Source organism: Anomaloglossus baeobatrachus, chromosome 2 (genome assembly GCF_048569485.1).
Source record: "Anomaloglossus baeobatrachus isolate aAnoBae1 chromosome 2, aAnoBae1.hap1, whole genome shotgun sequence".
Classification (NCBI taxonomy): domain Eukaryota; kingdom Metazoa; phylum Chordata; class Amphibia; order Anura; family Aromobatidae; genus Anomaloglossus; species Anomaloglossus baeobatrachus.
This window is the reverse complement of record NC_134354.1, coordinates 159,494,450-159,517,386: the sequence shown is the minus strand read 5'-3', so window position 1 is coordinate 159,517,386 and position 22,937 is coordinate 159,494,450.

Here is a 22,937-nt window from a genome sequence, read left to right as displayed (position 1 = left end):
AGGGACGAAATGAGCCATTTTGGAGAACCGATCCACCACGACCCATATGACTGTGTGTCCGGAGGACAATGGCAAGTCCGTAATAAAGTCCATCGCAATGTGTTACCACGGAACTGAGGGTATAGGCAGAGGCAGAAGACGGCCATATGGCAGGTGTTTGGGCATCTTGTTCCTGACACAAGAGGAGCAGGCAGAGACAAAAGAGGCGACGTCCGTGCGAAGGGATGGCCACCAGTAATGACGTACAATCGTACTCCATGTTCTCTTCTGACCAGCATGACCGGCTATTTTCGAGGCATGGCCCCAGTGTAACACTTTTTGCCTGTCAGTCTCAGAGACATAGGTCTTCCCGGGCGGTATCTGGGCCAGGGTGACAGGAGCCACCGGAATGATTTTACTAGGACAGATGATGGGTTGGGATGTCTCCTCCTCCTGCTCCTTGGGCATGAAAGACCTGGACAAGGCATCAGCGCGTACATTCTTGTCCGTGGGTCGGAAATGGAGCTGGAAATCGAATCTGGCAAAGAACAAGGACCACCTGGCTTGCCGTGGGTTCAGTCGCTGAGCAGACCGCAGGTATTCCAGGTTCTTGTGGTCCGTGTAAATAATAACGGGGTACACTGCTCCTTCCAGAAGATAGCGCCATTCCTCCAGAGCCAGTTTGACTGCCAATAGCTCTCGGTCACCGATGGTGTAGTTGCGTTCAGGCGCTGAGAAGCTCTTGGAGAAGAAACCGCAAGTCACCATCTTCCCGGAGGAGGACTTCTGCATGAGCACTGCTCCGGCTCCCGAGGAGGAGGCATCCACCTCCAAGGTGAACTGGCGGTTTAACTCCGGACGGTGGAGTACAGGAGAGGAGGCAAATGCCCGCTTCAGAGAGCCAAACGCGGCGTCGGCCGCAGGTGACCAGTCCTGTGGATTAGCCCCCTTCTTGGTCAAGGCGGAGAGAGGAGCAGTCAGAGCAGAGAAGTGAGGGATGAACTGGCGGTAATAGTTGGCGAATCCCAGAAAGCGTTGGATTGCCTTCAGTCCAGAAGGAGGAGGCCAGTTGAGAATGGAAGAGACCTTCTTTGGATCCATCTGCAGTCCGGTATCGGTGATGAGGTAACCCAGGAAGGGGAGAGAAGACTGTTCGAAGACACACTTCTCGTACTTGGCGTACAGACGATTCTCTCTCAGTCTTTGTAGAACCAGTTACACGTTCTCTCTGTGGGTCTGGAGGTCCGGAGAGAAGACAAGGATATCATCCAGATACACCACCACACAGACGTAGAGAAGGTCCCGGAAAACGTCGTTCACTAATTCTTGGAAGACTGCTGGTGCGTTACACAGGCCGAAGGGCATCACGCAGTATTCATAGTGCCCATCGCGAGTATTGAACGCGGTCTTCCATTCGTCCCCCGAGCGGATACGGACCAGGTTGTAGGCACCCCGAAGATCCAACTTGGTGAACACACGAGCTCCTCTAAGCCGATCAAACAATTCGGGGATGAGCGGCAGGGGGTACTTGTTTTTCACGGTGATTTGGTTCAATCCCAGGTAGTCTATGCATGGGCGTAAGTCGCCCTCTTTCTTCTTAACGAAGAAGAAGCCGGCTCCAGCAGGAGAGGAGGATCTCCGAATGAATCCCCTTGCCAGGCTCTCTGTGATGTACGTAGACATGGCCCTTGTTTCGGCTGGAGACAGTGGATATATCCGTCCTCGAGGTGGTGTAGTTCCCGGGAGCAGGTCAATGGCACAATCGTAAGGACGATGTGGCGGAAGCACCTCTGACTCCTTTTTATCAAAGACGTCCGCGAAGGACCAATAGGCCGAGGGCAGTCCCGGTAGGGACTCTGGAACCGGAGGTCGCCGGATGGGTTGTATGGTCTTCAGACAGTTCTCATGGCAAGAAGAGCCCCATAGGGTGATTTCACCAGTGCCCCAGCTGACTGATGGTTCGTGTGTCCGTAACCAGGGAAGTCCCAGCAGGATTTGATGTGACATGTGTGGGAGGACGTAGAGAGCGATGTTCTCGGTGTGCAGAGCACCGATACGCAGTTCGACCGGCCTGGTGATCCAGGAGATGGTGTCAGAGAGGGGTCTCCCATCCACAGAGGCTATCACGAGGGGTTTGTCGAGTGGAGTAACAGGCACCTGGTACTTGTCCACCGTGGCCTGCTGGATGAAATTGCCTGCTGCCCCAGAATCGAGGTACGCCTCAGCCGTGAACCGCGTCTCTCCCGTTGTCACTTGCACAGTCCATGTGACCGGGTCTGAGAGAGTCCCAGCACCTAGGGTGGCCTCTCCTACCAACCCTAGGCTTTGGAGTTTCCCAGCCTCTCTGGACAGGAGCGTAGCAGGTGTGTGCCCTCTCCGCAGTAGAAGCAGAGACCCTTGGCGAGCCGCTCTGCTCGACGTTGTTCAGACTGCCGCACACGGTCGATCTGCATGGGCTCATGGACGGAGACACCAGATGCCGTTGACTGGAGTACGGTGGGCTTCTGCGGAGGAGAGGAATGCCGTACCGGGCGTCTCTCACGGGACACCTCTTTGGATCGCTCCTGAAAGCGAATGTCCACTCGAGTCGCTAGGGTAATCAGGGCATCCAGGGTGGACGGTACGTCACGACCAGCCAGCTCATCTTTGATTCGACCCGAGAGTCCTTCCCAGAAGGCGGCGGTTAGGGCCTCGTTGTTCCACCCGAGTTCCGAAGCCAAGGTGCGAAAACGGATGGCGTATTGACCCACCGTCTGAGTTCCCTGACGTAACCGGAGAAGAGATGAGGCAGACGCGGAGGCGCGTCCGGGCTCGTCAAAGGTGCCACGAAATGCCTGCAGGAACTCCTGGAGGTTCTTGGTCATAGGGTCCTCCTTCTCCCACAAGGGGTTCATCCACGCCAGTGCCTCGCCCTCTAGATGAGACATTATGAAGGCGACCTTGGCTTGGTTGGAGGCAAACAAATGCGGCAGCTGCGTGAAATGGAGGGAGCATTGGTTTATAAATCCCCTGCAGGTCTTGGGATCACCGGCGTATCGGGGTGGTGAGGCCAAACGAAGCCTGGAAGCATCCGAGGAGGCTGCCACGGGAGCTGGGGCCGTGGATTGTCTAGTGGAGGCCCGAGACTCTGAAGATGTGACCGATGCTTGTAGCGTGTTCAAGCGGGCGTCCACGGAAGTCATAAAGTTCAGCATACGGGTCTGGGTCTCACGCTGGCGTTGGAGTTCCTCATGCAAGGCCGCTAGTGCTTCGGCGGGATCCATGGCCTGTTCTTACTGTTAGGGCCAGGTGGACGGGCAGACCCAGGAGGTGGATCCACTGGGCCGAACTCCCCGATGATGGCAAGGGGTCCGGTAGCCAGAGCACTATAGGTAGCAGGACAGTCCGGGCACAAGAGCATAATGGAGAAGTCCCTGGGACCACGGAGTCACTGATGGTAGTCCGGGTGACGGAGCTCAGGTTCGGAAGCCGGGATGATGTCAGGCGGGATCCGGAACCATTGGAGCGAGATGACGGGTCACCGCAGGGAACAGAGATGGTACGGACTGTCAGGATGGCGGATAGGCAGCGTACGGGGTTCGGGATTCGGCAGGACCGGATGGCAAGGCAGGATCGGCTCTAGAAGAGAGAGAGGTAAGTATCTCACAGGAACACAAGGAGACCTGACTCCTAGCTTGGGAAACACGAAGAACAGGCCCCGCCCACTTGGACATTAAACCCCTTTATACCCTGTACCTGTGTGCTTCATTTCCTGTCAGTGGACGCTGGCCCTTTAAGAAAGGGTCAGTGACCGCGCGCGCGCCCTAATGCGCATGCGCGCGGCCCGGGTGCCAGAAGCCAGAGCAGGAAGCTGTGAGGAAGAAGCAGCAGAGCCGGGCTGGGGCTGGGAAGCCGACGGGCGCCGGGAGCGGGGACCAGGAGGCCTGGGAAGCGCGGGCAATGGAGGCTGGAGAGCGGGGAGCGTGGCAGGTGAGCCGGGGAGCGGAGCAGGGGACCCGGGGAGCGTGACAGGTATGTTGTAGTGTGTAACAGCTACGTGCGATTGCGAATGAACAGTAAAGCGTTCATCGCACGCACGTTGCTCATTCCTCATGAATTGAATGTCAGGTTGTTCATCGTACCCGGGGTAGCACACATCGCAGTGTGTGACACCCCGGGAACAATGAACAGATCTTATCTGCGTCCCGCGGCTCCCAGCCAGCAATGCGGAAGGAAGGAGGTGGGGGCGGGATGTTTACGTCCCACTCATCTCCGCCCCTCCGCTTCTATTGGCCGGCTGCCGCGTGACGTCGATGTGATGCCGAACATCCCTCCCACTCCAGGAAGTGGACATTCGCCGCCCACATCGAGGTCGTATGGATGGGTAAGTATGTGTGACGGGGGTTAATCGTTTGTGCGGCATATTCAACAAAATTGAACGTGCCGCACATATGATGGGGGCGGTTACGATCGCATACGATATCGTATGCAGAATCGTAACATGTAAAGCAGGCTTAAGACAAACATTTCCACTGTCAATAATATGCAGACAGTTTTCTGAAACTGTTTTTGTATCAAAATCCCACCATGTTATTTCTAAACGTAAAACAAAACAGACAATGATCTAATCGTCTACCTGCCTGCATCATTATAGAGAAGTGACATTTTATTATATGATCACTGTTGTTTCACAAACTTTGCATAAATTAATAGTACATGCTATCATAAAAAGCTGTCCTCATACAGTGTATCATAGAAACATGTTTCTTTCTCTTTTGAGCGCTTGTCTTCCCCCCTCACACTCCCTGAACTCTTTATATACTCTAAAGGCCCAGTCACACACATTGACTTACCAGCGATCCCGAAAACGATGTGACCTGATAGGGATCGCTGGTAAGTTGCTGGGAGGTCGCTGGTGAGATGTCACACAGTCAGACCTTACCAACGATGTAGGAACGATACAGGTCGCAGTAGCTCTATAACGATCTCAGCAGTCACTGTGACCCTCTTACACAGTGTCAAAGACAGCAGGACATCACCTTTGAAGAAAATGGCCTGGACCATTCTGCAACGATTAGCGATCTCACAGCAAGGGCCTGATCACTGGTAGGTGTCACACATAACGAGATCACTAACAGGATCGCTACTGCGTCAGAAACCGTGACTCAGCAGTGATCTCGCTAGCGATCTCGTTATGTGTGACGGTACCTTAAGAAACAGCTAAGGCTAAGTTCACACACTGCGTTTTTTTGACGCTGTGTTTGTGCTCTTTTTGCGGCAAAAAACGTACAAAAATGCACCCGCGGCAAAAAAAACGTGGCAAAATCCATGCGTTTTTACCGCGTTTTGGTGCGTTTTTTGCTGCGTTTTTGCTCACTGCATTTTTATGCGTTTTTTATCAGTGAACATTGCCATTAAAGATTGTTGAAAAAAAAAAAAAAGAAAAAAGGTCTGATGTCATTTCCTTCTTCATTATGTTTTTCATTCTCCACTAGTGTATGCAGGAGAGCAGACAACTGCAGAACTACAAGGCTCAGCATGCTGCATCCAGGACTGTATGCTGGAGGGAGAGTCAGGGGGAGCAAACCTACAAGGCTCAGCATACTCCATCCACTAGTGGATGCAGGAGAGCAGACAGCAGCTGCAGAACTACATGGCTCAGCATCCTCCATCCAATAGTGTATGCAGGAGAGCAGACAGCAGCTGCTGAACTACAAGGCTCAGCATACTCCTTCCAGGACTGTATGCAGGATTTCTTTGCCCCCCCAAAAAAATGACGTGGGCTTTGCCATATTTTTGTATGCTAGCCGGGTACAGCAGGCAGATACTGGCTGCCCCCAACCCCCAGCTGCCTATTTATACCTGGCTGGGAACCAAAAATATAGGTAAGCCCTTTTTTTTTTTAATTATTTCATGAATTTCATGAAATAATTAAAAAACAAATGACGTGGGCTTCACCTAATTTTTGTGTCCAGCCAGGTACAACTAGGCAGCTGGGGATTCGAATCTGCAATGCAGGGTGCCCAAGCTTTCTGGGCACCCCCACTGCGTCACCCCAGAAAATGGCGCTTTCATAGAAGCATCATCTTCTGGCACTGTATCCAACTCTTCCAGCTGCCCTGATGCCAGGTGGCTCGATGGGTAATAATGGGGTTAGGGCTAGCTGTGTATTATCAGCTGGCCCTAAGCCCGAAATTCATGGTGTCACGCCAATATTAGACATGGCCACCATGAATTTAAAAAAAAAAAAAGCACAACATACAGAAAAATATTTTTATTAGAAATAAAACACAACACAATTAGTGACTCCATCTTTATTGAAATAAAGAACCCCCCTCCACAGTAATCCGGGGTCAAGGGTCTCGCGTCGTCCAATCCGGATCCAATATCATCTGATCGGTTTGCTGGAAGGCAAAGCGATCAGATGATGTGTCAGGTTCAAGACCTGAATCACATGACACATCAGCTGATTGTATAAACGGCTTTTATACAATCAGCTGATGCATCAGTGCAAAAAAACAAAAAAAAACTACACACGTCTGTGCAGCGTCGGACTGGCTACCGGAGGAAACTCCAGTAATGCGAGGCCTGGATTCAGGTACCTGCACTGCTCTTCCGGAGCTCTCACCTGAGCTCCGGCATGCAACCTGGACTTTACAGCGAGCACTGAGTGATTGATTCCCCGGCACTTGCGGTTCAGTTCATGACAGCTGCAGACATCCCGGGCTAATCTCCGGTGCTCTCACCTGAACTCCGGAGATCACCCCGGCCTGTCTGCAGCTGTCATTAACTGACTGCAAGTGCCGGGGAATCTGTCACTCGGCGCTCGCTCGCTGTACAGTCTAGGCTGATGCATCAATACAAAAAAAAACTACACATGTCCATCCTGACTCCAGTCCGACCGCTGCAGGAGCTGCCGGTAATCAGTGATGAAGTCTCCTGACAGCGTCACCGCGAGACTTACGAGCAGCTGATGCGTCAGGTGACCGCATCAGGTGATCACCGCCAGGTCCTGCAGCTATCGTACGTGCCTGGGAGCCGGCGCGGGGGTGGTGGTACCGGGAAGAGGAGCTGGGAGCATGGCACCGGGAGTCTGCAGACAGGTGAGCATGACATTTTTTGACTGTTCACTTTTGATTTAGCAGCCGCTTCCACCTCCTGCACGGGAGAAGACATGGCCCCCGGGCGGGAAATGGAAGCAGCGGTGGCGGTACCGGCAGGATTCACGCTTCTGTGTTTACTGACAGAAGGAATCCACTTCCTGTACATGTCACTTTACTACCCATCCCTTGCGTTTATAGCTGCGTTTTTAGTCATAAAAACGCACTAAAACGCAGCTAAATTTGCAATTTGCGGATTTCATTGCGTTTTTGAACATCTCATTGAACTCAATGGGTGGAAAACGCAGTGAAAAACGCAAAAATAATTGATATGCTGCGTTTTTGTGGTGCCCACAAAAATGCAGCTAAAAAAAAACCGCTGTGTGCAGACAGCAAAAATGAAAACTCATAGACTTTGTTGGGGAAGCAAATTCATGCAGTTTTCTAAGCAAAAACGCACCCGAATAATGCGCAAAAACGCTGCGAAAAACGCATTGTGTGAACTTGCCCTAAAACTCATTCTGTTGAAACCAGGATGGACAGCCAGCTCACTGAGGTATCAGGTTACTGACCGAGGTAAAGAAACAGATGGTGTTGCAACTTCTAGATAGGAATTTATTTTACACTTGAGCTGGATTCACAGCCACACAGCTCAGTACTGTGGTATAATGCCCTTTATGCTGCTGCTGCCCATGTGCTAATCAAGAAAGAAGAAGAGCAGGAATCCATCTGTCTGTGCAGTGTATATGAGATATCGTAGCAACTAGTTTACCAATTTACTCATTTTAGATGACTAGACAACCCCTTTAATCCAATATGCTAATCAGATGCTTAATGCACTTTTGGTGTGACCAAGCTTTTAGAAGCACTGCTCCTCTCATATCTTTTCAAAAACACTTATTATGGTGATGTAAACCTTAAAAAGGAAAGTGAGTGGTAATGATAAAAGACATGTCTTTATTGAAATTTTAAAAAAAATATTAATACAGTACAAATGCAGCAGTGCCTCAACTAAGGAGGGACATATAATACAGACCAATGTATAAATATTAAGGAATAAATTATAATGTAAATAGAGAATTCCTGTTCAGAATCAATTATAACTAAATACCTGGTGCCTCAATGTATATGTGGACTCTAATAGACCTGTAAAGCGCAGCAGACGGTATGTATAGAAGTAATTTTAAGAGACATAATATCTAATTTCAACAGTACAATCAGATTATAAGGTGTTCATGTGCATAGAAATTAATATACCTTAAAAATAAAAGTAGTATGGTTCTGTTGTCCCTCCATCCCGACGCGCGTTTCAGTAGACTTTCTCAGTAGTGTCTCATAGCTTTTGCATGCATTACCATCTCTGTCTACCTTAACTGATAGTGAGCACTGCCTGCAGCGCTGTCAGTCCAGGCAGAGGGAGGTGGCAAGGCATCTCAGTAAGGTGAGAGGATTTGTGCACCTAATGCGGACCTTTCACCAAATTTATCATGTTGAACTGAACATAATTTGTTTTAATGTCGCCATTCTGTTACAGAGATATTAGCAATACAAGTATATAGCACCTAATAAGTTAACTTTAGTTAAACCCTAGTGGGTGTTAGCAGACAGTTTTCACTGAGACTGTGTACTTTTTCTCCCTGTATGATGTTTACCAATCATAATCAGGCAGAAAAACAGCAGAATAAGAACACGTACCCCCCACCACCACCATCACCCCCACCACCATAGCTAAAAGCAAATAAAAAATAGTTTGATTGCTAATATCTCCACAGTGTAGAGGCAAAATATGAAAGAAAAGGAAAAAAAAATAATAATTTTGCAGCCACAATTACATTGTGTGTCCAGTTCGTGAAAGATCAATCGGCTAAGGATGCATCAAACACCTACTTAGCATATTGGCTATTGGATTAAAGATGATTTTAGAATAATAGAGGGACAGATTACTAAAAGGTATGCTTTGATCAGGGGCTAAGTCCCCTATATAGCTACTTTTTTTCTTTATTAAATTCTACAATGCTGAAATGCTAGACTTGCAATGGTCTACAGCACCTTGTGCATGACGTGCGAGATAAGGATCAGCCAGCAGTAATAATTACCACATCCTTATTGGTGCCAAAAACAACTTTGTGCATAAAACTGAACTTCCTGACACCTGCTGCCATCCTTGAAATTTAAGGAACCTGAGCATTATTTTGACAGTAAAATCTCAACTGTCAGATTTAATAATTCATAGTCTTCCCATGTTGTAATCCTTATGAAATACCAGAATGTCACAAGCCGAGATGCTTTGTATTGAACTATTAACATGTTTGCATTAGATACTCATTTTTTGTAACTTTTATTCTTCTTTGTTACCTATAGAACTCTATAAAAACCGCCCTTCTTACATATTTTGTGTTACTCATACGGTTATGTAAGCTATCAGATAACAGTGACATTAAAAGACATTATAATGTGCATGGAATAAAAACAAATTATAGTCACCAGTGATTACCATTTTCTTCTTTTCACACAAACTGAATAGATAAGTTGGGCTGATGTAATTTTGGGGGCAGGTATTCACTTCTTACGGTATTCCCGATGTCTTTGTCATGTGGATTCATAAAAATGAATTCCACTGGATTGTTGACTTGTTGTTCTTATGTTTAGCCTTTTGTAGCATAATTTAACCAAGTCAGGATTTGAAAGCTGTGAAATGACTAAAAGCAGTGACTTGGCCATTCTTTCGGTGACTTCCACTTGGAAGCCGCCACTAAATCAGGATATTGTTGTCATATACAGTAAACAATCAGTAATTGCCAGAAATTCCTACAGCTCCTTTAATGTTGTTGTAGGCCTTTTCGCAGCCTGTGGAAACCAATTGCCTTCCTATCTTTTCACCAACCTTTGAGGAATGTTCCATTTTAGGCAATATCACTGATGCAACAATTTAAAGCCACATCCTGATTATTGTCTTCCCATGGTTCCATGGTTGTTTCTAATGCCTTGGAAAATATTTGTACTCTTCTCCTAACTGATAAACTTCAACACCTTTGCTGTGTTGTAAGCTGTTTGTGGACCATTGTTTTTGCTGCAAAATGCAATTAAGAAAATGTCATGAAAATCACACAAGAACAGGAAGAATTTATATGGAGTTAATCAAAATCACTTTAAATAGTGACAGCAATGTACTGACAAATATTTAACAGTAGTTTAAGTGTAATAGTCTAATTCCGACCACAACCTCATCACCAATTATAAGAGACTGTTCACAATTATGCAACCACATTATTTCAGTTTGTTTCTCATTGGATTTGTACAGATTATAGGTAAGAGGAAAAGTGTAATGATTGTTCTTGCATGATTTTTTCACATTACAAAAACCTGGCATTTTAGAATTTGTTTAGACTTACATACACTGTATATAAAAACAAAAAAGTGAGCCGGAGTATGAGATGGTATACATGGTACTTGTGAGACCATGTTCACACTGGCCATGAGACAAAGAGAAACCATGGAAAAAATTGTGAAAACATACCCTGCTGTAACTAAATAAAGAAGGGAATTTTGTTTACTTACCGTAAATTCCTTTTCTTCTAGCTCCTATTGGGAGACCCAGACAATTGGGTGTATAGCTACTGCCTCCGGAGGCCACACAAAGTATTACACTTTAAAAAGTGTAACCCCTCCCCTCTGCCTATACACCCTCCCGTGCATCACGGGCCCATCAGTTTTGGTGCCAAAGCAGGAAGGAGGAAACTATATAAATTGGTCTAAGGTAAATTCAATCCGAAGGATGTTCGGAGAACTGAAACCATGAACCAAAAGAACAATTCAACATGAACAACATGTGTACACAAAAGAACAACAGCCCGAAGGGAATAGGGGCGGGTGCTGGGTCTCCCAATAGGAGCTAGAAGAAAAGGAATTTACGGTAAGTAAACAAAATTCCCTTCTTCTTTGTCGCTCCATTGGGAGACCCAGACAATTGGGATGTCCAAAAGCAATCCCTGGGTGGGTAAAAGAATACCTCGATAAAAAGAGCCGAAAAACGGCCCCCTCTTACAGGTGGGCAACCGCCGCCTGAAGGACTCGCCTACCTAGGCTGGCATCTGCCGCAGCATAGGCATGCACCTGATAGTGTTTCGTGAAAGTGTTTCGTGAAAGTGTGCAGACTCGACCAGGTAGCCGCCTGACACACCTGCTGAGCCGTAGCCTGGTGCCGCCATGCCCAGGATGTACCTACGGCTCTGATAGAATGGGCTTTCAGCCCTAAAGGAATCGGAAGTCCAGAAGAGCGGTAGGCTTCAAGAATCAGTTCCTTGATCCACCGAGCCAAGGTTGACTTGGAAGCCTGCGACCCCTTACGCTGGCCAGCGACAAGGACAAAGAGCGCATCAGAACGGCGCAGGGGCGCCGTGCACGAAATGTAGAGCCGGAGTGCTCTCACGAGATCTAACAAGTGCAAATCCTTTTCACATTGGTGAACTGGATGAGGGTCAAAAGAAGGTAAGGAGATATCCTGATTGAGATGAAAATGAGATACCACCTTAGGTAGAAATTCCGAGACCGGACGCAGAACCACCGTATCCTGGTGAAACACCAGGAAGGGGGCTTTGCATGACAGTGCTGCTAGCTCAGACACTCTCCAAAGTGATGTGACTGCCACTAGGAAGGCCACCTTCTGCGAAAGGCGACACAGTTAGGTTGAGGGCCGCAGAATTCAGATGGAAAAATGGCCCTTGAGACAGCATATCTGGTCGGTCTGGGAGTGCCCACGGTTGACCCACCGTGAGGTGCCACATATCCGGGTACCACGACCTCCTCGGCCAGTCCGGAGCGACGAGGATGGCGCGGCGGCAGACGGACCTGATCTTGCGTAAAACTCTGGGCAGCAGTGCCAGAGGAGGAAATACGGAAGGCAGTCGAAACTGCGACCAGTCCTGAACTAATGCGTCCGCCGCCAGCGCTCTGTGCTGGTGGTTGATGCACGCGACCGCTGTGGCGTTGTCCGACTGTATTCGGATCTGCCTGCCGTCCAGCCACCTCTGGAACGCCTTTAGGGCTAGATACACTGCCCTCATCTCCAGAACATTGATCTGAAGGGAGGACTCTGTCGGAGTCCAGGCTCTCTGAGCCCTGTGGTGGAGGAAGACCGCTCCCCACTCTGACAGACTCGCGTCCGTCGTGACCACCGCCCAGGATGGGGGCCGGACGGATTTTCCCTTCGACAAAGAAGTGGGAGGAAGCCACCACTGAAGAGAGGTTTTGGCTGTCAGTGAAAGAGACACGTTCCTGTCTAGGGACGTCGACCTCCTGTCCCATTTGCGGAGAATGTCCCATTGAGTTGGACGCAGATGAAACTGCGCAAAGGGAACTGCCTCCATTGCTGCCACCATCTTCCCTAGGAAGTGCATGAGACGTCTCAAGGGGTGTGACTGGACCCGAATGAGAGAGTGCACCCCTGTCTGCAGCGAACGCTGTTTGTCCAGCGTAAGCTTCACTATCGCTGAGAGAGTATGAAACTCCATCCCGAGGTAAGTCAGTGATTGGGTCGGTGTCAATTTTGAGTTTGGGAAATTGATGATCCACCCGAACCTCTGGAGAGTCTCCAGAGCAATGGTCAGGCAGTGTAGACATGCCACCCGGGAGGATGCCTTGACTAGGAGATCGCCTAGGTAAGAGATCACCGAGTGGCCCTGAGAGTGTAGGACCGCCGCCACTGATGCCGTCACCTTGGTGAAGACCCGTGGGGCCGTCGCCAGGCCGAAAGACAGTGCCACGAACTGAAGGTGTTCATCCCAGATGGCGAAACGCAGGAAGCGTTGATGCTCTGGTGCAATCGGCACATGGAGATAAGCATCCCTGATGTCGATTGATGCTATGAAGTCTCCTTGGGACATCGAAACGATGACAGAGCGGAGAGATTCCATCCGGAACCGTCTGGTTCTGACGTGTCCGCTGAGCAGTTTGAGGTCCAGAACGGGACGGAATGATCCGTCCCTTTTTGGCACCCCGAACAAGTTGGAGTAAACACCGCGACCACGTTCTTGAAGGGGAACGGAGATCACAACTCCTTCTGCCTTCAGAGTGTTCGCCGCCTGAAAAAGTGCATCGGCTCGCTCGTGGGGCGGAGATGATCTGAAGAAACGAGTCGGAGGACGAGAACTGATCTCTATCCTGTAACCGTGAGACAGAATGTCTCCCACCCATCGGTCCTGGACATGTGGCCCCCAGGCGTCGCAAATGCGGGAGAGCCTGCCACCGACCGAGGATGCGGTTTGGTGATGCCGAAAGTCATGAGGAGGCCGCCTTGGAGACGGTTCCTCCGGCGGTCTTTGTAGGACGTGACTTAGACCGCCATGCAGAAGAGTCCTTCTGGCCCTTCTCTGACCTGTTGGACGTGGAGGAACGGGACTTGGCTGAGGGCCGAAAGGACCGAAACCTCGACTGTATTTTTCGTTGCTGAGGTCTGTTTGGTTTGGACTGGGGTAAGGACGAGTCCTTTCCCTTGGATGTTTAATAATTTCGTCCAATTGCTCGCCAAACAAACGGTCGCCAGAAAATGGCAAACCGGTTAAGAACTTCTTGGAAGCAGAGTCTGCATTCCATTCGCGTAGCCACATGGTCCTGTGAACTGCCACCGAATTGGCGGATGCTACCGCTGTACGGCTCGCAGAGTCCAGGACGGCGTTCATGGCGTAGGACGAGAAGGCTGACGCCTGAGAAGTCAAAGACACAACTTGCGGAGCAGAGGTACGTGTGACCGTATTAATCTCAGACAGACAGGCTGAGATAGCTTGGAGTGCCCACACGGCTGCAAAGGCCGGAGCAAAAGTCGCGCCTATGGCTTCATAGATGGATTTCATCAGGAGCTCTATTTGCCTGTCAGTGGCATCCTTGAGCGATGAACCATCTGCCACTGCTACTACGGATCTAGCCGCCAGTCTAGAGACTGGAGGATCTACCTTGGGACACTGAACCCAACCCTTAACTACGTCAGGGGGGAAAGGGTAACGTGTGTCATTAAGGCGCTTAGTAAAGCGCTTGTCCGGAAATGCTCTGTGCTTCTGGGCAGCATCTCTGAAGTTAGAGTGATCGAAAAACGCACTCCGTGTACGTTTGGGAAACCTAAACTGGTGTTTCTCCTGCTGCGAAGCCGACTCCTCTATAGGTGGAGTTGGGGGAGAAAGATCTAGCACCTGGTTGATGGATGCTATAAGGTCATTTACTATGGCGTCCTCTTCAGGTGTATCCAGAATGAGAGCAACGTCAGGATCAGAGCCCTGAGCTGCGACCTCCGCTTCATCCTCCAGAGAGTCCTCAGGCTGAGACCCCGAACCGCGTGATGAAGTCGGGGAAGGTTCCCAGCAAGCCCGCTTAGCCTGTCTGAGGCTGCGGTCCGTGTTGGAGTTCTCACCGTGGGATCTGGGTGCCACCCCAGGAGCCCTTTGCTGTACCGACCGAGAGGGGCCTGGGGGCGTTGAACTCACAGTGCCCTAGCCCTGTGTTACCGGTCTGGACTGCCAAGCTTCTAGTATCTTAGCCGACCATCTGCCCATAGACTGAGCCATGGAATGTGAGGCGACTCAGAGAGTTTTTCAGTCAAAAATGTAAACTCTGTCCCTTCCATCTGTGCAGTGGAAACCGGCGGTACCACCTGAGCCGAGGGTCCCACCAGTGCCGGAGGCTCCGGCTGAGTGAGTGCCACGGGGGCCGAGCATTGTCACAATGAGGGTAGGTGGAACCTGCAGGTAACATAGCCGCACAAGAGGTACAGGTTGCAAAATAAGCCTGTGCCTTGGCCCCCTTGCTTTCTGCGGACGACATGCTGTTGTCTCCTCTTAGAGATATAGTGCCGAATAGAGAAAAAGTATACAATATATATATATATATATATATATTATATATATATATATATATATATATATATACACTTCTGTACCCAAGGGGGGCCAGCACCTGACAACTGGTGTGGCTTACCAACCGCCCCAAGCGGTGGTGCGTCCACCAGATTCCCTGCCTGGGACTCCCAGAGCTGCAGAGCTCATTCTGAAATCCTCCACCGGCAGAAGAGATTATAACCATGGCTGCCAGCGTTCTGAGGGGAGGAGGGAGCCATGGGAGTGCCTAATAAAGTGCGGGCATCTGGTGCCCCACAGTGCTCAGTGAGGGTGGAGGAGGATACCAAAGCATGCTCCAGCCCTCACTGCCGACGTCCAGTCGGCCGTCCCGCCCCCACCCCTGACTGGCAGGCCCGGGGGCGGGAGTACCTGGTACTAGGCCGCAAAAGCCGGGGACTAAAGTTAAAAGCGCGGCCGGCCAACAGGCGCGGTCGGCGCGGTAGTCCCGGCTCACGAACCCCACAGCAGCCGCTGCGGTGTCTGTACACCGACGCTGCCTGCACCGTCCCTAATGGGACACAGAGTACCTCATGGATGCAGGGTCCTGTCCCTGATGATATCCAGCCTCCTGTCCGTCAGATTCCCCCAGGGGCTGCGGAGGGAGCCCGGTCCCAGTGAACGGCGACCGGTTAGGATCCCACTACTCCCAGAACTGCTGAGCTCGTTCTGAAATCCCCCACCGGCAGCAGTGATTATAACAATGGCTGCCAGCGTTCTGAGGGGAGGATGGAGCCGTGGGCGTGCCTAATAAAGTGCGGGAAACTAGTGCCCCACAGTGCTCAGTGAGGGGGGAGGAGGATACCAAGTATGCTCCAGCCCTCACTGCCGACGTCCAGTCGGCCGTCCCGCCCTTACCCCTGACTGGCAGGCCCGGGGGCGGGAATATATGGTACTAGGCCGTAAAAGCCGGGGACTAAAGTTAAAAACGCGGCCGGCAAACAAGCGCGGTCGGCGCGGTAGTCCCGGTCTCACAAACCACACAGGAGCCACTGCGGCGTCTGCAACACAGGCGCTGCATGCCCCGTCCCTCAGGGGACACAGAGTACCTTATGGATGCAGGGCCCTGTCCCTGATGATATCCAGGCTCCTGTCCGTCAGATTCCCCCAGGGGCTGCGGATGGAGCTCGGTCCCAGTGAATGGTGACCGGTTAGGATCCCACTTCTCCCAGAGCCTCTAAGGGATGGGGAAGGAAAACGGCATGTGGGCTCCAGCCTCTGTACCCGCAATGGATACCTCGACCTTAACAGCACCGCCGACTTAGTGGGGTGAGAAGGGAGCATGCCGGGGGCCCCGTGGGGGTCCTCTTTTCTTCCATCCGATATAATCAGCAGCTGCTGCTGACTAAAATGTGGAGCTCGTTTGCATGTGTGCCTCCTTTAACACAAAGCTAAAAACTGATGGGCCCGTGATGCACGGGAGGGTGTATAGGCAGAGGGGAGGGGTTACACTTTTTAAAGTGTAAAGTGTAATACTTTGTGTGGCCTCCGGAGGCAGTAGCTATACACCCAATTGTCTGGGTCTCCCAATGGAGCGACAAAGAAAGCATAGTGCATATAAACATAGGGTACTTAGTAAACACTGTTTTTGATCAAAAAAAGCATAAAGCTATCCCACCAACGCCAAGGTGTACCCAGTTGGGATAGTACCTACGCTCTCTAATATTAAAACCTTACCATGGGTCTAAAATAGGCCTCAATGTGGCTAAGGGCTGAGAGCGACCGGGTCCCAACAGGACACACACAGTCAGGGGAATTCACAGAATGAAATGTCCAGCTCGCTGAGAAGGGGGCCACTCCCTGTTTGTACTGAATACAAAAAAAACTACATAAAAACAAAAAAGTGAGCCGGAGTATGAGATGGTATACATGGTACTTGTGAGACCATGTTCACACTGGCCATGAGACAAAGAGACACTGTATATACCACTGGAACAGTGCTTTAAATCTAAGTTCCCTGTCTCATACTCATCCTCTGGCAACTTCACCGTCTATCACCGCCACTCCATTCAGTCTCCGGCAGGTTCCGTGTTTCATGGAACACGCCGGAGGTCACAACTCAATATGATAGCTTCGTTAGGGCTCATATATACTTGTATTGAATGTTTGTAACATTACTTCTGATTTCCATCCAGTCAAAAGATACGGGTGCAAGATGGTGTCACGAGACTAGAGTGACGCTGAAAAATTGTGAAGCCACCAGAGGGTGAGAATAATACCATTGGAAAGGAATTTGATTTAATACACCACTTCAGCCATGAAATAAAAAATATGCTGGAGTGGTGCTTTAAAAGTCTGGTGCCCTTGTGTGTTTTTAGCTATTTACCTACAGAATCACTTTGTCTAAAGGATGCTTTACACGCTGCGACATCGCTAGTGATAGCTAGCAATGTCGTGCGCGATAGCACCCGTACCCGTCGTTCGTGTGACATTTGGTGATGGCTGCTGTAGCGAACATTATTGCTATGGCAGCGTCACACGCACATACCTTTTCAGCGACGTCGCTGTGACCGCCGAACAATCCCTCCTTCAAGGGGGAGGTGCGTTCAGCATCATAGCGACGTCACTGCGGTGTCACTAAGCGGCTGCCCAATAGCAGAGGAGGGGCGGAGATGAGCGGCCGGAACATGCCGTCCACCTTCTTCCTTCCTCATTGCCGGTTGACGCAGGTAAGGAGATGTTCGTCGTTCCTGCGGTGTCACACGTAGCGATGTGTGATGCCGCAGGAACGACGAACAACTAGCGGCATGCACCACCAAAGATATTATGAAAAGGAGAGACGTGTCAACGATCAGCGTTTTTGACGCTTTTGCGATCGTTGATCGTCGCTCCTTGGTGTCACATGCTGCGATGTTGCTAACGGCGCCGGATGTGCGTCACTAACGACGTGACCCCGACGATATATCGTTAGCAATGTCGCAGCGTGTAAAGCACCCTTAACAGGGAAACAGCTGTTCCCCTAAAAGACTGTGCAGCTGATCATAATGGGTATATATATATATGCAGGTTAAAGGTGCAGGAGTTGAGTATACATAGTTTTAATTTTCTATGGGTCTTAGAAGTGATTAAGCAAGGGTTGTCTAATAAGGCCTAATCCATTTAAATCTGCTCTGGATTTTTCTTTTAATTAAAACCTTCAACAAAAATTCCATCTCCACCTATAACTGACTTGTTGCTTGATCTAATGTAACATAAAGAAATTGTGATACACTGACAAAAAATGACCACACCTTGTACATGGGAAGTTTCACCCTTGAAATGTCACAATTTTCATTATTGTTTTGCAACTTCCCCTAAAAACACACAACTTATATCTCAAATCTGTTCAAAAGTGACATCTTGTGGACAGTGGGGAAACTTATAACTCTGCAATATTACACAGTTACATAGGTTGAAAAAGACCTAGGTCCATCTAGTTCAACCTTCCTCCAATTCTACATTTAGTCATTAAATCATCTATAACCAACAATGTTGTGTGTATGGAGGAAATCATCCCTTTTTAAAAGCTGTTATAGTATCTGCAATTACTACGTCTGAGGCCTGAAACACACGTCCTTGAAAACCACGTGCGTGTAATACGGGTCGTTTTTCAGGTCCGTTTTCCATTTTTTAGGTCCGTTTTTATGGTATGTGTGGCCTGCGTGTGTATCCCGTATGCTAGCCAAATATGCGTGTGAAATGTCCGTGTGTGAAACTTAACTGACATGTGTTAGTGTTTTCCGTAAGAAATATTGCGTGTGTGATGCAAAATGTCGTTACTACATGTCGGCTGACAGCAGACAGAGTTGCGCGATGAGAAAGAATTCGGGTGAACTTCACTTCGAATTCATTGTCATGCAGCGGCTCTGTGTGTCGCGTAATGATTAGCGGTCACCCGTGAAGGATTCACCGGGGACCGCTAGTTCCCCGAGTGACAGAAGTGAGCAGCCCTCTCTCATACTAACCGATCCCCGATCACCGTCGCGGCACTGCACGGCGTTCACACTGCTCTGGCGGCTTTTATTACTTTGAAAAAGCCGGCCGCTCATTAAACAATCTCGTATTCCCTGCTTTCCCCGTCCACCGGCAAATATGATTGATTGCAGTCTGACACGCCCACATGCTGAGTGACAGCTGTCTAACTGCAACCGATCACAGCCGCCGGTGGGCGTGTCACTATGGAGCATAGAAATAAATAAATTAATAAAAAAACGGCGTGCGTTCCCCCCCAAATTTAATACCAGCCAGATAAAGCCATACGGCTGAAGGCTGGTATTCTCAGGATCGAGAGCTCCACGTTATGGGGAGCCCCTCAGCCTAACAATATCAGTCATCAGCCGCCCAGAATTGCCGCATACATTAGATGCGACAGTTCTGGGACTGTACCCGGCTCTTCCCGATTTGCCCTGGTGCATTGACAATCGGGGTAATAAGGAGTTATTGGCAGCCCATAGCTGCCACTAAATCCTAGATTAATCATGTCAGGCGTCTCCCCGAGATACCTTCCATGATTAATCTGTAAGTTACAGTAAATAAACACACACACCTGAAAAAATCCTTTATTTGCAATAAAAACCACTAACAAATACCCTCATTCACCACTTTATTAAGCCCGAAAAAGCCCTCCATGTCCAGCGTAATCCACGGAGGTCCAGCGTCGCTTCCAGCTTTGCTACATGGAGGTGACAGGAGCTGCAGAAGACACCGCCGCTCCTGACAGCTCCATGCAGCAACTGAAGAGAGTCGCGCGATCAGCGATAACGTCAGTCAGGTAACTCGCGGCCACCACTGGATCATACAACTGTGACAGCAACTCACCTGTGACTACATCGCTGTCACTCGTGCGACTTGCTGTCACAGTTGTATGATCCAGCGGTGGCCACGAGTAACCTCAGTGACATCATCGCTGATCGCGCGACTCTCTTCAGTTGCTGCATGGAGCTGTCTGGAGCGGTGGTGTCTTCTGCAGCTCCTGTCACCTCCATGTAGCAGAGCTGGAAGCGACGCTGGAACTCCGTGGATTACGCCGGACATGGAGGGCTTTTTCGGGCTGAATAAAGTGGTGAATGAGGGTATTTGTTAGTGGTTTTTATTGCAAATAAAGGATTTTTTCAGGTGTGTGTGTTTATTTACTGTAACTTACAGATTACTCATGGAAGGTATCTCGGGGAGACGCCTGACATGATTAATCTAGGATTTAGTGGCAGCTATGGGCTGCCATTAACTCCTTATTACCCCGATTGCCAACGCACCAGGGCAAATCGGGAAGAGCCGGGTACAGTCCCAGAACTGTCGCAGCAAATGGATGCGGCAATTCCGGGCGGCTGCTGGCTAATATTGTTAGGCTGGGGGGCTCCCCATAATGTGGGGCTCCCCATCCTGAGAATACCAGCCTGCAGCCGTATGGCTTTATGTGGCTGGTATTAAAATTGGGGGGGACCGCATGCCGTTTTTTTAAATTATTAATTTATTTATTTCTCTGCTCCATAGTGACACGCCCACCGGCGGCTGTGACTGGTTACAGTTAGACAGCTGTCACTCAGCGTGTGGGCGTGTCTCACTGCAACCAACCATATTTGCCGGTGGGCAGGGAAAGCAAGGAATACGAGATTGTTTAATGAGCGACCGCCTTTTTCAAAATAGTAAAAGCCGCCTGAGCTTTTATAACAGCAGTGCAGCGCCGCGCCGGAGATCGGGAAACGGTAAGTATGAGAGTGTGGGGGGGGACTGACCGACAGACAGCGAGAGGGACAGATAAGACAGAGAGACCGACCGACAGCCATAGAGAGAGACCGACCGACGGACTGAGGGAGAGAACGACACAGAAAAAAAAAAAACGACATCACATGAAAAAAGCACAAAACGTACACGGAGCATACAGAGATGCGTCCATGTCACTTAGGCGTGCGCACAGACCCATTGACTTTCATTGGGTCCGTGTGTGTGTGTTCCGTGATAAAAACGGAAATGCTTCCGTGCAAAACGGAGACACAAACGTAGCACGCACACGGACACACGGACCTTAATGAAAAACGCACATATGTCCTCCAACATTAAATAACATTGGTGCACATTTGCCCGTGTCTCCGGTATACACGGAAACAGACCAAACACGCACGTATTTCACGGATGTGTGTTGGAGGCCTTAGGCGGGCTTTGCACACTACGACATCGCAGGTGCGATGTCGGTGGGGTCAAATCGAAAGTGACGCGCATCCGGCGTCGCAGTCGATATCGTAGTGTGCAAATCATTTTTGATACGATTAACGAGCGCAAAATCGTCGTAATCGTATCATCGGTGTAGGGTCCGACATTTCCATAATGCCGGTGCAGCGACAGATACGATGTAGTTCCTCGTTCCTGCGGCAGCACACATCGCTGTGTGTGAAGCCGCAGGAGCGAGGAACATCTCCTACCTGCGTCCCGGCTGCAATGCGGAAGGAAAAAGGTGGGCGGGATGTTTACATCCTGCTCATCTCCGCCCCTCCGCTGCTATTGGCCGCCTGCCGTGTGACGTCGCTGTGACGCCGCACGACCCGCCCCCTTAGGAAGGAGGCGGATCGCCGGCCAGAGCGACGTCGCAGGACAGGTGAGTGCATGTGAAGCTGGCGTAGCGATAATGTTCGCTACGGCAGCTATCACAGGATATCGCTGCTGCGACGGGGGCCGGGACTATCGCGCTCGACATTGCAGCATCGGCTTGCGATGTCGCAGCGTGCAAAGTATCCCTTAGAGTAGTCAGACTGTGAAATACCCTACCATAACTGTAAAGAACCCTTTCCTATTTAGCTGACAGATTTGCCTTTCTTCCACTCGCAGTGAGTGCCCCCTGGTCCTCAGTATTGTCTTTGGAAGGAATAAGTCATGTGCCCATCCTTTATATTGACCACACATGTATTTATACATATAAATGAGATCTCCTCTGAGATGTTTTTTTTCTAAGCTAAACAAATCCAACTTTTTCAACCTGTCATCATATGGGAGGCCTTCCATTCCTTGTATTAGTCTAGTTAACCGCCTTTGAATTGACTCTAACTTCTGGATATGCTTTTTAAAATTTGTAGCCTAAAACTGTATCCCATACTCAAGATGTGGCCTTACAAGTGATTTATAGAGGGGTAACAATACGTTGGGATCACATTATCTAATCTCTTTTTATACACCCTAAAACCTAGTTTGCTTTTGCAGCTGCAGTTTGACATTGAGTACTGCTGCTCAGCTTACTTGTAACCAGAACACCCGTCTTTCTCCTGTTCTGTAGTTCTGTGTTTACTTCCATTTAATGTATACGCAGCTATAGGATTACTCCGTCCTAGGTGCATTACTTTACATTTATCAACATTAAATCTCATTTGCCAAGTGTCTACCGGTTCCAACATATAATCCAGATCTTTTTGTAATATTGTACTATCAAGCTCCGTTTTTAATATCCTACATAGTTTGGTGTTATTAGCAAAGGCTGACATTTTACTATCAATCCCATCCACAAGGTCATTAATAAAGAGATTAAAAAGAATCGGCCCTAGCACAGACCCCTGCGATACCCCACTATAGCCCAATTAGTGAACGTACCATTTATGACGACTCTTTGTTTCCTATCATTTAGCCATTCCTTACCAATCTGCATATAGTTTCCCCTAGTCCTTGCTTCTGGAGCTTCATTACAAGACTGTTTAGTGACACAGTATCAAATGTCTTTACAAAGTCCAAATAAATCACAGCAGCTGCATTACCAATATCCAGATTTGTACTTACCTCCTCGTAGAAACGCAACATGTTGGTTAGACATAACTTACCGTTCATCAATACATGCTGTTTATCAGTTATTATATTATTGTCTCTAATATATCATTGTATGTCTCTTAAAATGCCCTCAAAAACCTTGCACACCAATGATCTCAGACTTACCAGACAGTAGTTGTCTGAATCAACCCTTTTACCTTTCTTAAATATCGGTAACACGTCAGCCATTCTCCAATCTCGACATACAAACCCTGTTACAAGAGAGTCTAAGAAGATG